Raw genomic sequence first — 12,234 nt, forward strand, 5'->3', positions numbered from 1 at the left:
CAGCAGATGTTGACAGCAAACTGGACATAAACAAAGATGCTCGGCTCCAGTGTGATGTAGATTTCTCAGTAGCCTGGTGGCAATGGAGATAAATTCATCTGAAAGGCTGAATCAGGGCATTAGTGATGGAAAAGGACCTCTTGGCCACTATAGCACAGCGGTTCTCAAACTGTGGGTCGGGACCCCAAAGTGAGTTGTGACCCCGTTTTAATGGGGTCACTTGCTGGGGCCCGGGGCTGAAGCCGAAGCCTGAGCCCCACCACCCGGGGATGAAGCTTCAGCCCTGGGTGGTGGGCCTTGGGCTTCAGCTTCAGCCCCCCAGCCTGGGGCAGCAGGGTTCAGGCCACATCTTTGGCTCCCCACCCTGGGCAGCAGGGTCTCGAGCTGGCTGAGGCTTCGGTCCCCCATCCTGGGGTCATGTAGTAATTTTTGTTGTCAGAAGGGGGTCGCAGTGCAATGAAGTTTGAGAACCCCTGATGTAGCATAATCTCCAGTCCAGTTCTCAATGATTGCAATGTTGTTTCTGGACTTGTAGAGTGCTATGAAAATACAGCAGTGATCAGAACAGGTTCTGGTCCAAAGGCCGAGCAAGTGACCCAGGTTCATCTAAACAGCCAGAGTCCTGAAGGCCATAGTCTGAACAGGCCGAGGTTCAGCAGTGATCAGAACAGGTTCTGATCCAAAGGCCAAGCAAGTGACCCAGCTAGCAATACCTCTGCTACATATATATAGGTTCCCCCTCCTCTTCCTCTATTACCCCCTCTCTGTTCCCCACATTCCTAGCTCACCAATTTTTTCCAATCCCCTTTCTCCTCTCTCTAGACACTCCCTCTGTTGGAGTGGAACACGATTGCTCTTGGTGACCAGATCTCTGGCTGACAGAGGTGCAAGCAAACTCCGAGGGGCATTAGGATTGGCAGGCTTTAGGAGAGGAAATAGAGAAATACCTCGAGAGTGAGACATGGGGGGTTAGAGGATAGATCTATGGAGGTAGTTATATGGCCCCCATTACCCTTGTATGGACAATAGCCATTGTACAAAGAGCAGAGACAATGACATTTACCCCCAGATGATCCATCGAATCGCACCATCTTGCTGATGCTCCAGGGTTTTGGCCACCCCAAGCAGCCAAAACAACAACAACAAAAAGCCGCGATCGCGATCTACGGCGGCAATTCGGCGGGAGGTCCTTCACTCCCAGGCGGAGTGAGGGACCGTCCGCCGAATTGCCGCTGAATACCTGGACGTGCCACCCCTCTCCGGAGCGGCTGACCCAACCACCTGCTTGAGAAGCTGGTGCCTGGAGCCGGCCCTGGATGTAACCAGGGAAGATGGCCGTTGGATTTAGGCAGTTGGGCTCAACAGTTGGATCAGGACAAAGGAGGGGTAGCTTACGGGCACAGAGGAGAGAGAGAGAGCTATCCAGAAGTCACAGAGTTAATACAATGGAGTTAAATACAATATTGGTCAGTGGTGGTCCTGTCCCCTGAAAGTCGTGTGTCCCAAGCACTTATGCCTTTGTTTATCCAAAACACCAGTTGAACCGGGGTGGTTCTGTCATAATAATTCAAGGCCCAAATCTTGCAAACAGACATGGGCACATGCAGAGTCCTATTGACATCATCAGGCTTAGGGGGTTTCCTGCATATAGCCTTTTTCAGCATGGGGCTCAGGGTGTTGGTCAAAGCGAGAGAATCAGGTATTTTTTCATAGTTAAAGAAGAAAACCCCACTGAATCTCTTCTCTTTGTATAGATCCCACCTCACATACGCTGAAAGCTCAGTCCTGTTTCCTTTCTGAGGTCTAGAGAAGCCCAAAGATGGCAAAGATCAAGGTTCAGCAATTCTTCAGCATCCCTGCAATGGCAGGAAATAGGAGGTGTGAATCCTGAGGATGATTTCCGCTCACTGCTCTAGAGCAAAGTAGAGGTGGGGGGAACCAAACACCAAGGGTCTTGAACATACATCTGTGGGCAGCGCTGTTCAGTCTTGGGTACGTAAACAACACTCATCATAGATAAATACTTGATTCTGTTTATTCCTTGAGATGGTTTCTGGTTTCTCTCACACTTGTGCAGACATTGGTTTATTATGGGGGTGCGCATACATTCTGGATGACTGTGAAGTATTGTACAGAAGCAGTTGCTTTAGGGGAAGGGTAGAGCATGCAGAATGTACAGGGCCTTAGCTAATCATTTTATTTTTTTTTCCAAAGCTGGGGTGTCAAGGTAGGTCTCCCAACCTCACAGGGTCCTTGTCACCGGTTAACCAGCTGATGCTTATAGATGTTTGGTGTCCCCATCTAGCGCTGTGGCAGCGTGTCAAAAGCTGTCTTCCAGTTGTGCTTGATGGATTCACTGTTGTTCCTAGGCCAGTCAAAGCCTTATTGAATATTATCAGCTGAATGGAATGGCTCTTGACATGTAGCAGTTGGTGAAGGCAAGACCCTGTCCCAGGCATGCTAGCCTTAAATATTAGAGCTACTAGAATCAATAATTTGCATATTGCTTGCAGGTGAGATCACTTCCTGCAGTTTAAAATATTTGTAGGCTGAAGGGCGTGTGCCCTTTCCTATGAAATCTAGGCAATCCAGTTTGAATACTGCCGTCCTGATGGTGAATAAAAAGTTAGCAAATAGATGTCTGAGGATTTAAAAAGTGGCTCTAGACCCACCCACAGGGGATGTTTTTTTCCCCTAGAGCCATGCAGGGAGGGTCCCCTCTGCCTTCCCATAGGATCTCCCTGGGTCTAGGCTCTACTGATGGAGGAGGTGCACTGCCTTGCACCCTGGGCAGTCTGGAGTGGGGCACGGAAAAGCTTCCAGAGGAGCTGCAGCGGAGCCAAGGAGCCAAGTCTTGAGTTGCAGCCGCAGCTGAGGAAAACCTTCCCAACTCAGAGAGAACAAGGGGAAGGTTGGGCCATCTTCCTCCCTTTGGTCCCTCCCGTGTACTTGCCCCACCCCCACCACATGCTAACAATGTGGCCAGGAGGCTCCTCCCACTGGCTCTAAGGAAAACACCAATTGGTTGAACTGTGTCCGTAGAGACAGTCAGGGATGAGGGTGCTTGCACGGCGGCAGTCCATGTTCTCCGTGTAGCTCTTCTCTCAAACACTGAAAACTCTCTCTGAAGTATGACTTTCGAAACCATTTGCCAGTGAGGTGGCCCTGATTTAGATGCCACCATTTTCTGTGTCTGACAGGACGTTCCTCTCATCCAAGACCTGTTCATTGTCCGTGCAGGGAAGAGGTGCATTTAAGACAAGTCATCTGGGCTTTCCGCATACAACCCGTTGACTGGGGCACAGGGTTAAACTCTCATTCTACATGGAGAAAACCTACTACTTGACTCTCCTGTAGACGTTCTCTCAGCAGAGATACTCATTACCCTGCTGCTCTGGACCCCTTCAGACTATGGCCTTCAGGACTCTGGCTGTTCAGATGATGAACTAGCCCACAGTGAATATCGTTACCTGGGCTAGTTGCAGATTTCTTTTAGCTGCTGTAAACCATCTCTCATCAGTGCCCCTGCTGGAGGTAACAATGGAAGCTCCTCACAGTGAAGATTTAGGGCCTAGTTTCAACTGCGCTGGGATCATTCCCACTTACACCCGTTCTGAATTTAGCCCTTCCGACTGGCCTGGGAATTCCCAGCATGTGGCAGTGGTCATGAGTCTCAGCAACAACTGGGTGGAACCTTCACCAGAAAAAATTGATGTCTGCCTCCAGACTGGAGAAGACCATCCATGGATGTGCTCGTAAACAGGAATTCAATGCTGGTTGACATCACAGGCTGATCCGAGGCAAGCATCGACTGCTCGTCTAACAGGGCCCAGCCCCAATGCTTGCAAAACCAGTAGGTCTGGCAAGAGGAAAAATCTAAGATGAGGCCCACCAACTTTGCTGTCTTCAGTAAATGGACCTTTGTACCCAACTCTAACCACCCTCTTCACCTTTCAGCTATTGGCTTTACAGCTCGTGCAGCTAATGGAGCCATGTGGCTGGAGGGCGAAAGCCGCACCTTTTTGAACAGAGCTGAAGGTGTTTAGAGAAGCAAGGCCCGTGCTTCTGCTGTCGTGACACCTGGTGTCTGTCATTAACATGGACAGCTGCATGGCGCATGCCTTGGCTGAGCCCTCCGGCTCTTCGTTAGCACATAGCCGGGTAGGGCCCTGCCAAGGAGACCTCCGTGGCACTTTGCTCGGAGAAGCAGAGGAAATAATCAGTGCTGTTGCTATAGGAAGCAACTTTTCCCCCGTAAACCTTTCCCCAAAGCAACCTGCTGCCCACTCGGTTGTTGATTTCTAGGTGTGCACCAGGCTCCTAGTGTAGCAAGAGCGTGTTCCTTGTAGCAGAGGCAATTGCACAACTGCATTAAACAGTTGAGGTCTCTACACGTCTCTTGGCTTTGCACCAGGGCAGCGCAACGCTGCAATGCTATGACATGGGGCAGACTCCAAGAGGCTACCCACACAATGATCTCAAGTTGCACCGGGGGAGGCCTAGGTTGGATATTAGGAAACACTATTTCAGTAGGAGGGTGGTGAAGCACTGGAATGGGTTCCCTAGGGAGGTGGTGGAATCTCCATCCTTAGAGGTTTTTAAGGCCCGGCTTGACAAAGCCTTGGCTGGGATGATTTAGTTGGTGTTGGTCTTGCTTTGAGCAGGGGGTTGGACTAGATGACCTCCTGAGGTCTCTTCCAACCCTAATCTTCTATGATTCTATGATTCTATCAGGGCCGGCTTTAGGCACCGCGGGGCCCGATTCGAAGGAGCTGCCGCTGAAGTCCCGCCACTGTCTTCGGTCCTCCCTCCGCTGAAATGCCGCCTAAGACAGCGGCAATGATTGAGCTGCCGCCGCTGACAGTGCCAGGACTTTGGCGGCAGCTCAACTGGCTGCCGGTGCCTTCGTCAGCACTTCGGCAGAGGGTCCTTCTTCTGTGGTAGCGATCGAGCTGCCGCCGAAGACAGCAGCGAGACTTCAGCGGCCGCTCCTTTGGGACGTTGCGGGGCCCTCTTAGGGGCGCGGGGCCCGATTCCGGGGAATCGGCTGAATTGCCCTAAAGCCGGCCCTGGATTCTATGCCCTGGTTAGCAAACAGCCTGCAGCTCTGCTCGGCACCCAGGGGCCTGTGCATAAGTCCTCAGCCTCCCCTTTTGTCTAAAAGAACCAGAGTTCTTTGTCAAAACCCCCCGCTGGCTGGTGCTCAGCTGGGTGTTGGTACGGCACAGCCCACCCTAAGGGAGCTGACCCGTTGCTGCTCCCCCTTGGCAAACGTCACCCTGTTACAGGCTGCCACTTCACATGGTGGGCAGCTCCAGTGCTCAGCTACCGTGAGTCATCCCCCCCACATCATGCGTTTGTATGGATGTTTGGCCATGTTGCCCAATCTCCCAAATTTATTGAGTGATTTCGGCCCCTCTTGAAGGAGCTAACATGCCCACAGCTGCCCACCGCCTGCCCAGCAATTAATTCTGCCCCCCATCAGCTCAGCCCCCAGCCTCCACCCGTTCGGCACCCCATCCCTTCATCCTGCTCATCCCTCTGTCCCCCATCAATTCACTCCCCACAGCCCGTGAGGTCTGCTGCCCCACTAGCAGTGGTGCCAATTCAGATATTTCTCGGGAGGGGCAAATGCTGGTCTCTGCCCCACACCCGGCAGGGACCCCGTTCCCCTCCCTGTTGGCACCCCCAGGTCTCCCTGAGCTGGGGAGTCTCCCCGCTCTCTTACCCACCCAGCACAGGAGCCAGTGGCATCGGAAGTCACGTTCTTGGCAGGCTCCCCTGCGAGCTGCTGTATAGGAACGGACTCCTCATGGCCCAGCTCGCAGCACCGGTTCAGCCCTCCCCGCCCCCAGCTTCTGCTCCCCCTCTTCACCCCACACCCCCGGGTGGGGGGGACTGAGGGGACCCATGTGCCCCATTCCAGATTGGGTGTTGTGACCAGGAGAAGCAGAGGGACAATCCCCATTGCTCCTGGTGGAGAGGGGCTGGTGGGGGGCAGAAAGCAGCACAGAGCAACTAGGCTCTTTAGATGCTAAGGCGTGGGGGTGGGGTGGAGGAAGAGGAGAGCTCTGACTGCAGCAGCTTTGATTGGTTCTGCCCCAGGTGGGGCAATGGGGAAGGCAGCCAATCAGAGATGGTTTTCTGACAAGCAGGGCTGAATAAATGTGATCAGGGGCCGGAGCCTCTGGGTCATCCCCAACCTAGCTCCAGCCTGGCCCAAATCCCGTCATTCATAAAAAATCATGAGCATGGGGAACACTGAGTTCAGTGTCACGGGCTCAGTTAGTTTGTGGTGCCAAGTCAGCGTTTCTACCCGTGGGGAATGAGCAGTTTAGACGGCAAGCCCTTTGGGGCAGGGACTGGCCTTTTATTCCATGTTTCACAGCAGGGGCTTGGCCCAGGATTGGAGCTCCTAGGTGCAACAGCAGAATATGTCTGTCTGGGGGGGTTATCAGTAGTTATGAGGGAGGGATAGCTCAGTGGTTTGAGCATTAGCCTCCTAAACCCAGGGTTGCAAGTTCAATCCTTGATGGGACCATTTAGGGATCTGGGGCAAAAATTGGGGATTGGTCCTATTTTGATCAGGAGGTTGGACTAGATGATCTCCTGAGGGCCCTTCCAGCCCTGGTATTCTATGAGGCTGCTCCATTTATTATCATCTCTGTTAGAATCATAGACTATCAGGATTGGAAGGGACCTCAGGGGAGGTCATCTAGTCCAACCCCCTGCTCAAAGCAGGACCAATCACCTGACAGATTTTTGCCCCAGATCCCTAAATGGCCCATTCAAGGATTAAGTTCACAAGCCTGGGCTTAGCAGGCCAATGCTCAAACCACTGAGCTATCCCTCCGCACCACTGTTGTGAAGAGCAACAACATGGCAGACTTGCTGAGCTGGTCATGAATATACACCTCTACCCTGATATAACACGGTCCTTGGGAGCCAAAAAATCTCACTGCCTTGTAGGTGAGACCGCGTTATATCTGGTTCAGGCTGGTACGGCGTACTGGCAAGAGCCGGTACGCCATGTCGGACTGGACTGGCTTCGCTGGCGGTGATTTAAAGCGCCCGGTGCTCCAGCCGCTGCGGGGAGCTCCAGGCCCTTTAAATCACTGCCGGAGCTCTGACAGCGGGGTTCGGGTGGCACTTTAAAGGGCTCCCCGCTGCTTTATCGCGTTATATCCGAATTCGTGTTATATTGGGTCGCGTGCTATCGGGATAGAGGTGTATTTGTGACTGGAGTTAGGTCACCAATCGCCCTCCCATGCTGTGGGCCAGTCTAGCACAGGGGGGCTCAGGCCTCTCTCCAATTCTAGCTGATGCAGCTTTTTTCCAAGGGAAAGCCACAAGTGCATGTGTTAAAAGGGGCCAGCCTGAGAGCTACTGAAGCAGGAGACGTCCCCCAGGAGAGCGTGGTGGGAGGAGGAGGGAGCAATGATTAGGGCGCTAGCCTGGGTCTCAGCAGGCCTGCTCTGCCACAAACATTGGATGACTTTGGGCAAGGCACTTTTTGCCTTTCTGTGCCTCACTTCTCTTCTCTGCCTTGCCTTCACTAGTGATCAGAAATGGACCTATGGGTTACAGTGGACGAGAAGCTGGATATGAGTCAACAGTATGCCCTTGTTGCCAAGAAGGCTAACGGCATTTTGGGCTGTATAAGTAGGGGCACTGCCAGCAGATCGAGGGACGTGATCATTTCCCTCTATTAGACATTGGTGAGGCCTCATCTGGAGTACTGTGTCCAGTTTTGGGCCCCACACTACAAGAAAGATGTGGAAAAATTAGAAAGAGTCCAGCGGAGGGCAAGAAAAATGATTAGGGGGCTGGAGCACATGACTTATGAGGAGAGGCTGAGGGAACTGGGATTGTTTAGTCTGCAGAAGACAAGAATGAGGGGATTTGATAGCTGCTTTCAACTACCTGAAAGGGGGTTCCAAAGAGGATGGATCTAGACTGTTCTCAGTGGTAGCAGATGACAGAACAAGGAGCAGTGGCCTCAAGTGGCAGTGGGGGAGGTTTAGGTTGGATATTAGGAAAAACTTTTTCATTAGGAGGGTGGTGAAGCACTGGAATGGGTTACCTAGGGAGGCGGTGGAATCTCCTTCCTTAGAGGTTTTTAAGGTCAGGCTTGACAAAGCCCTGGCTGGGATGATTTAGTTGGGAATTGGTCCTGCTTTGAGCAGTGGGTTGGACTAGATGACCTCCTGAAGTCCTTTCCAACGCTGATATTCTATGATTCTCCACCTGTAAATGGGGATAATAGCACTTCTCGACCTCCCAGCAATGTTGAGGCGAAATATGTTAGCGGGTGAGGTACTCAGATACTACAGGAATGGGAGACAGATAAGTACCTCAGAGAGCTTGCAATATAGGCGGGGATAGCGCAAACTCCCCTGCGCTGCACCTGCATAACAGCTTCAGCAGGGGAGCTGGAGAGAGACCCATCCCACAACAAGCAGTTGCCTAGGCGTTAAAGCAGTCAGTCCTGATGTAGGTGAGCTGTATTCAAACCCCGGCTCCAAAACAAGAATAAAGATTTGAACTCGAGCCTCCCACATCCCAGGTAAGTGCTATACAGTGATGGGCTGAGATAGGCAATCCCACCCCTGCTGTTTGGTTTTAGTGATCCTCCAGATCATTAATGAGAAGGGGTGGTTGGATGGGGCCGTGGTCTCTGGAGGGCAGTCAGGAATGAGAGGGGGGGTTGGATGGGGTGATGGAGGGCAGTCAGGGGTGGGGGTTCTGGGGGCGGTCAGGGGACAGGGAGCATGGGGGGGTGGATGGGGCAGGAGTCCCGGGGGTGGGGGCATAAGGGGGAGAGAAGCAGTGGGGGATAAGGGTTAGGAGCCGGGCCATGCCTGGCTGTTCGGGGAGGCACAGCCTCCCCTAACTGGCCCTCCATACAATTTCCAAAACCCGACGTGGCCCTCAGGCCAAAAAGTTTGCCCGCCGTTGCAGTAGACCCTGAAATTCAAAAAATTAAAGCTTTATCATTAAAACACAGATTGTCAACATCACATGTCAAAATATAACCAGTCAATAGCCTTAAATCAAACGCTATTAAGTTCTCAATCAGCTTTTTTCTTACTTCGGCTATCTGTACATTTTGATTAGTATCGATAGAAATAGTTTTTCATCCATTTTTGTGTACGCAGTGAAACCATGGTCACTGACAATTACCGATTAAAAATATAATTCTTCCAAACCTAAATATAGGCCAGTACTAGAGATGGATTCTTTAAGCAGCAGCAAAGCCATTACAGGGGTTAAAGTTTGATAGAGATGTTGAGCGAATTTTTTTCTCCAGGAGGGGATGACAATGGAAGGTTTGTTGGTGTCCAAAGTAGCCTTCCTCACTCAATTTAGTTTGTGTCTACTCTAGAGGTACATAAGAACGGCCATACTGAATCAGACCAAAGGTCCATCTAGCCCAGTATCCTGCCTTCCCACAGTGGCCAATGCCAGGTGCCCCAGAGGGAATGAACAGAACAGGTAATCCTCAAGTGATCCATCCCATCACCCATGCCCAGCTTCTGGAAAACAGAGGCTAGGGACACCAGCCCTGCCCATCCTGGCTAATAGCCATTGATGGACCTATCCTCCATGAATTTATCTAGTTCTTTTTTTTGAACTAGTCCTCAAATTGCAGGGTTTGGGTCTGACTCTCTCCCAGATTTGGGGGGTCTTGCACTTTGTGGTTTTGGTTCAGCCAGTTATAGAACTGAAGCCAGTCATAACATTTGGCTCTGGATTAGAAGCTAAGAAAGGTGAATTTAACCTGGAACAGGTGCGGAGAAGGGCTACTGAAATGATCAGGGAACGGAGAACCTGTCTTATGAGAGGCGAGTGGAAGAGCATGGCTTGTTAAGTCTAGCAAAAAGAAGGCTGAGCAGGGATATGACAGCGCTCTGTAAATACATTACGGGGGTAAACACCAGGGAGCGTGAAGAGCTACTTAAGCTAAAGGACAAGGTTGGCACAAGAACAAATGGCTATAAACTGGCCATGAATAAATTCAGGTTGGAAATTAAAAGACGGTTCCTAACCATCAGAGGGGTGAGGATCTGGAAATTTATGAGAGTGATTGCATGACAGGGTTGCTTGTGCTCATAGGGGGCAGGGCTCGGCAGCCTCGGGGGTCACTTCTGGTTTATATTTCATGTTTCTAAATGCTCATGCTTCAGGGTTTCAGCCAGCCACCTGCAGGGGTCAGGAAGGGATTAGCACCTTTCCCTCAATGGATTCTAGGTTATGTTTTTTTTAATTGCCTTCCTCTGAAGCCTCAGGACTGGCCAAGGCTGGAGATTCGGCAGGAAGGGCCAGGATTCTGAGGTGGCACTGAGCATTCGCTCTTAGGAGCTTGGCTAGCTGGTTCTTCCTCACATGCTCAGGCTGTAACTGATCACAAAATGTGGGGTTAGGAATTTCCCCCCAGCTCAGATTGGCAGTAACCTTGCGGGGTTTTTTTGCCTTCCTCTGCAGCTAATCGGTGTAGGTCACTTGCCAGGATTATCGGAGTATATTTTAATCATCTCCCTGCCACTGTGGGGTCCTCGGACACTGGTACACCTTGGTTCCTCCTGTTTTCTTCCTGTGGCACATAGTAGTCTCGTCTGCTGTGGGTCTCATTTTGGTTGTTTGATTTAGTGGGCCGGGGCTGGGTGGCGTTGGTGGCCTCTGACAGACAGGAGGTCACACTAGATGATCTGGTGGTCCATTCTGGCCTTAAACTCTCTGATTCCCCAGAGTTCAGGCATGTTCAGTTCCAGGAATTTGGTTGCCAGCTGGGGTGGTATTTTTTTGTGATGTGGATACTTAGGAACTGCACTGAGACACCATTTAGCAGTGACAGCTTTCGGGCAATACATTCAGGCCAGGGAACTAGAAGTGAGGTGTCCTATACACCAAGTCCAGTCCCCTGGAGCCATCCAGTCCTCCCTCCTCAACTCGTCCGTGTTTCCCTCTTCAAATCCATTGGCATGAGAAGGGTGGACCATGCAGCCCATCTCAACAGTGTCAGCAAGGAAGCAAACGCTGGGCCTTGTTTGCAGAGCTGCGCCATGCGAACTGCCCCTACTTCTGTCACTCAGAGCATCGCCGAGGGCCCAATCTTGTGACGTCCATGAGACCTGAGGGTGCCCCACACCGCAAAAGATCAGATGTGCCTCTCAATCTGTTGCTGAGGTTGGGTTTGACATGAAGCACAGCGAGAGCTCTCAGAGACCAGAGGGTGCCCTCTAGTGCCGAGTTTGCACCAATGCATTAGCATTCATTTTGGTTTCAATCCATTGTGCTCCCAAGGAGAGCAATACAAAACTGGGGAGAAACAAGGGAAAAACTAATGGTCCAGGTAATAATGTAATAATACCTGGCTCTGGTACAGGGTGTTTCATCAGTAGATGCTTTAAAAGAAAATAAATACCATTAGCCTCATTTAAAAGATGGCGAAACAGATGTTGCCTGCATGTCCCTCTTAGTCCTGCATGAAAACAGTGGGGTTTTCTAAAGCATCTAGGCACCCAACCCCCATTGAAATCAATGAGTTTTTGGCACTTAGATGCTTTTGAAAATCCCACTAGGCACCTAAATACCTTTAGAAATCTGTTCCTGGGTGCATAGAGGATCCGGCCCTTTCAGGGAAATCATGTGGCAGACCAGCCTATGCTGGCCCTAGAAAAAGCATATGCAAATTTTCCAGCTCCCAAGTGGGCACCCTATTGCACAATCCCCTCAATCCATCACCCCTCTGGAACACACAAATTAGTCCACCCCCATATCCTATCACCTCTCCCCTTCTCCATCTCTCTCCTCCTTCCCCAGTGTGGGACTCACCTCCCATCCCCCTCCCAGGCCCTCCCTTCTGATCCGCACCCAGCCCATCAACTCCCTTTTCAGGTCCCTGTCGATTAGTACTTGCCCAGGTCTCTTCTGTTCTCCCCTGTCCTCCTCTCTCTTCTTCATCCCCCTCCCACCCCAATCCCATCCTGCTCTTCCATTGTTTTCCAACCTATCCTTATACGCCACCCAATTCTTCACCTCCAGCAGTTCTTTAGTCTTCCTCCTCCCTCCACCTTCTCCCAGCCCCCTCAGCCCATACTCCCCTTTCCTCATCCTCTCCCAGCCCCCTCCTCCTCTTCCCTCAGCTTCCTCATCCCATCAGTTCCCTTCCTCTTCCTTCTCCCTCCTCTGTGCCTCAGAGACTGGTTTGGGCCTCTTGCTCAGCAGCTGCAG

This window comes from Trachemys scripta, chromosome 3 (genome assembly GCF_013100865.1).
Source record: "Trachemys scripta elegans isolate TJP31775 chromosome 3, CAS_Tse_1.0, whole genome shotgun sequence".
Lineage (NCBI taxonomy): Eukaryota > Metazoa > Chordata > Testudines > Emydidae > Trachemys > Trachemys scripta.